The sequence below is a fragment of the Gekko japonicus genome, unplaced genomic scaffold, assembly GCF_001447785.1.
Source record: "Gekko japonicus isolate JY-2015 unplaced genomic scaffold, Gekko_japonicus_V1.1 scaffold312, whole genome shotgun sequence".
Taxonomy (NCBI): Eukaryota; Metazoa; Chordata; class Lepidosauria; order Squamata; family Gekkonidae; genus Gekko; species Gekko japonicus.
In genome coordinates this window covers 549,996-555,088 of record NW_015176460.1, presented here as the reverse complement: position 1 = coordinate 555,088, position 5,093 = coordinate 549,996, and positions in this window count along the sequence as shown.

The window sequence follows — 5,093 nt, the reverse complement described above, 5'->3', positions numbered from 1 at the left end:
CCAGTTTTTGGCAGGTCTGGTAGCAGAATCTAGAATAGGGGTAGCTAATATTGTAGAACCTGTGGGCACTTTGGGAATTCTGCAGGCAGGTAGGAGACACCACAATGAAATGGTTGCTGGGGGGAGTGGGGAGGGAATCAGTCATAAAATACTGGGAGGCTCAATAAAATGTTAAGAGGTTGGACTTCTGGTTTATGGCGACGCGCAGGCAGACGCATCTCCCGGACCTCCGGGGATGCAATCTGCACACCAGCGTGTAGGAGGGGGTGTGACCTTGGTGAAAGGCCTTGGTGAAAGGTTCCTAGCCAGGGGGCTTTTGAGGGGCGACCTCTTCGTCGGCGCGATACTGGAGAATTGAGGCGCTCCTCCACCCCGATGGTCCTGCCACTGAGTGTCTGCATGGACCTAGTGCCGCTGACCAGGACAAGCGTGGGAGATTGAGCGAAAGAAACTATTGCTGAGCAAGGCCGGATGGCTGACAACGAACGGGTGGAAGCGAGCATGGTAAGATTAAAAAAAACCTACCCCCCTTACGAAGCGGTAAAAAGCGAGCGGGGGAGGGGCCACTCCCAAGCGCATTAACGAAATATGGAATAAAAAGGGGGAGCGGAAGAGCAAGTGTTTAAATCTGTTTTAAGAGACTTAACAGAGCGCAGCTAAGCGTAAAGGCGAATTTCAGAGACTTTGGCAACTTTTAAAGAAAGTAAACAATCCAAAAAGATGGTGGGGAAGAAACCAGATAAAGACAAACTTGTGAAAGCGAAACTAGTGGGCAGTCCTCGAACGGAAGAGACCTCTGAGCTTTCCAAAATGCTGGCAGAAACCTTGCGCCCTCTGCTGGACAAGATGAGTAATATCAAGCAACAATTGTCAACAATAGGTCACAGCAGCTCACAGCAGCTACAATTGACTAAATCCTTAAAAGCAATGGAGCAAATGGCTGAGAAGGTGAAGGAAATGGACGCTGATACTAAAAAAGTTAAGAAAAAGGTGCAAAAGCTGGAAATGAAACAGGAAACGGGAGAAACACAACTTTTACAGTTACAAATGGAAAAAGCAAATTTGGTTCTACGGTTTCAAGGGGTCCCGGAATCGAAAGGAGAGAATCTGAAGCAACTGCTGAGTGAAGCAATAGCCCCAATGACAGATTGGAAAGCGGAATATCTTCATAGCGAGATAGATGTAGTCTACAGGTCCTATTCCTCATATATTAAGAAGAATAATCTGCCAGTGGAAATAATAGTAAGATTCTCAAAGAGACATGTGAGAGACACTATCTTGAAAGTAACTACGGGAACACCCTTGAAAATCGGACACAAAAACATCAGGATTTTAAAAGACATTCCATTTGATATAAGACAGAAGAGAAAGAAATATAAAGAATTAATCCTTTTTCTACAAACAAATAGCATCGGATATAGATGGTTAATTCCAGAAGTCGTCATTTTCAAACTCCACGATAAAAAATAAAAGATTGACTCTGTTTTTAAAGCACGGGAGTTTTTGAGAGCACAACTTGGGGAACCAGCTGAGGACAAGAAGGAAGAAGAAGAAAGCAAATCTGATGGCGAATTGGACTCGGTGTCTTCTAATGAGGACTTTCCCTCCGAAAAGGGGGCGGCTGCCCCCAAAACTTCATATAAATTGAGGATTAGAAAAGATAAAACAAAATAAAGGCTGAAGGACTCTGAATTGTGCCTGAAGATTCTATAAAAATTGTGGGATGCTCAGGGGGTTTCATTAAACAGATATAATGATGAAAAAGTTATATAACCTAGCATAACTGACCATGTTCAATGTATTAGCAGCATAATAGATTAACATTGATATAAGCGGGTGTATTGATCTCTTATTCTTGGGTTTTTAGTTATTAGTGGGTATCTTTTCTTTCTCCTTAGATGTAGTTCCCCTTCCCCTTTTTTCAGTTATAGTTTGTAGTGTTGAAAAAAATAAATAAAAAACTCCCCCTAGGGGGATTATAAAAAAAAAATAAAAAATGTTAAGAGGTTCCAAGCCAGGTATGCTCCCGTGATGGAGGCAGCTATTCCCAAATGGGAGTTCCCTGCAGACACGAAGGTTACATGTCCTGAGAGCACTTCCAACTACACTGAGGTAGAAGAAAGCCAGGACTGGCTCCTTGCTTTGAGGATGAGATGCTTTGGGGAAGAAGAAAGTGGGTGCCAAGAAACATATCAACAGGTCCCATGTTGGAGGTCATTGGTCCAGTGGCTTCAGATGGGCCCCCAAGCGCAATCCTAGAGGCTCAAGACAGCTCCAGGGGCAGAACCAGCATGTAAGCTTGGGAGCAGAGGACAATGTAAAAGTAATCTATTCACTTAACGTGTACAGGTTTAAAACACACACAGACACAGACAGTCTTGTACCCTGGTTTTCTGGCAACCCTATTTAGAGTCAGGCATGAATGCATGAGTATGAGATTCCCCCCCCCCCCAAAGTTCCTTTTTAGGCATGTAGTTGTAAATTAAATTACTGTAATGTGCATAAATTCAGCATTGTGCAAGTGTTTACAGAGCAAAATATATTTTAAAAAATAGCATAATGATGCAATAAAAGGAACCATTTAGCCATTTTTTGTGGTTGGGTCTGTCGTATTGTTCTCATTTTCTTCTCATTGATGAGAAAACTCTTAAAATGTAGAAAACAAGATGACGTTTATGCTCAAATCCAAATGGTGTCAGAGAGGAGGCTCCTCTCTTGCCATGTTCTGCAATGCAGTGTTGGCCTGTAAATTGCTGGACCCACAACAGATCATCTGCACTTAATTAGCTCCCAGCTGGAGACCCTCCCTGAAGCTGATTCTCAGCTCTGGCTGAGCAATAAAACTGAAAAATCCCAGGGTGCATAATGCCATAATCAGCCCTTTCTTCATGGGAATGCCCTCACAGGGATGGGAGGCAGACTCAGATGAGAGCTATAGACAGCTACCTCTTTCAGTACTTTCACACATTACGGGTCCAATCATTAACAGAATTGCACACTTCTAACCCCATGGATTTCAGTGGACTGAGAAGGGTGTAACAGTGTTTAGAACAGCGTTGCACATTACTGAAGTGTACACATTTTATACATACACATCTAAAACTATAAAATGTATGTGATATAGGTTGTGGGCCCCTGATGAGTGTGCATTCAGTGACAAACCTAGACTTGCTTCTGTGTGATATAAGAAATGGCCCTCACATCACACAGAAACAAAACCGATGCTTGCCACTTACCTGGAGCTGCAGCCATTTAAAGATCCCTGAACTACAGTATCCATACAATGCACATGCCCACAACCTTACATTTTGACATGTACATATCAAGTACTGGATGGATTCACGTCAAAACACAGAGCAGTACCCTATCCCTCCATGCATACAACACCATGTTTTCCCATGTTCCTTTCGGTTTTGCAGCCCCTTCTAGCCCTTGGAAATATCATTCCCAGGGTCAACAGACTGCAAGGAAGAACAGCTGTGTGAGTTGCTGGGGGCTGGTGCGAAGAGGACACAGAGGTGAACTTCTTACAAGCACAGCTTTGTTGAAGAAAGGGGTCAATTTCATTCCCTGGTCCCTCTTCATTCCAGCCCACAGCTGTTCCTCCACATGGATCCCACAAAGGTTTTTCTTAAAAAAAAAAAAAAAAAGCTGCAGGAAAGCAGAGGAATATGGGAAAGCTCCATGTGCCTGTAAAGCAGTGCTTGAAAGACTCTGCAGAACACTGTTTGAGCAGTAAACGGGTTGCTGAAGAGAGCCAATATGTGTTGTAGTGGATCATCTGTTGCTCTGGGATCAGGGAAGTCTGGCTATGAATCCTTGCTTAATCCTGGTACTTGCTGGGTGGCCGTTAGCAAGTCACTTGAGTACATTTTGTGCTGGGCACTGCAGTTATTAGGATGCATGTGAACACTGTTGTGTAGTGGGTTAGCCGCGTGGAAGAATTGCTGAGGCACGCATGATATACTGCACACTTTACTAGTACACAACACGCACACCCACCAACGGCCGACTGGCCGCTTATATCCAGTCTGGGGAACCTCCCATTGGCCCATTCAAACCTCCCGCCAATGTCCCATTTGTTCCCCTAGTGGCAGGGTGCAGGAGCCTGGTCCCCATTGTTCTCTGGACTCAAATTCCGCTGTATCGCGGGTGCCCAGTGGCAGTCCGCGGACACAACACACTCCTAATGAATTCAGGTTTCAACCTTAACTTGCATTACCTTTAATCCACCCCTTCCCCTCCCCACAAATGTGTATGTAGAACTACACACCACTTTGGGGTACCATTCTCATGACTGCCTGAGCCCATATGGAAGTTCCGTTTATTTAGCCACCCTAGGCTGATTGCACCATGCTGTCATGGGCAGAGGAAGTCAAGTGACCCATAAATGGCATGCACAGAAATCTGCATAGCTTCAATATTGGCACTCAGCAGACACAACCACTAGAACCATGATTGTGACCACTTTTCTCAAAAAGCAAAATTGGATTTGTTTAAAAGCCTAAATGCATTTCCCCCCTCTAGCATCTGTAAGCACAGAAATGGTTTATGGTTTGTGTGCAGCCTGGTTCACACTAGTTTTTCTCCATACTTGTGTACACATTTGCATGACGTTGCATGAGGTTTAACAGTATGAAGTGGCCTTTAGTGTGCTGACCTTTCACCTACATTTAAAGGGAACTGTGGAAAATTCCACCATATTTTTAACAGTGCAGACGCTGTAGATTGAAACAATCTATTATGATTCCCCTTTCCAGATCCCATGGAATACATATTCTACACCTTGTAGTTTTCACTGTTTGGATCGCATATGCTATCTATAAAAAAGAGAGAGAGAGAGAGAGAGAGAGAGAAAGAAAGAGGGGAAGGGTCCAACAAAATAACAAAAACTCACTCATATAAAAAGAGGAACTGGAATGTTTGTCTTCTGTGTGTCACAGTTTTATCTCCACTTCATCCAAAGAGCTCAAGGCAGCACACATGCTCTTCCTTTCTCTATTTTATTTTCACAACATCCTGTAAGTTAAATTAGGCTAGGCAGCAGAGAGAGAGAGAGAGAGAGAGAGAGAGAGAGAGAGAGAGAGAGAGAG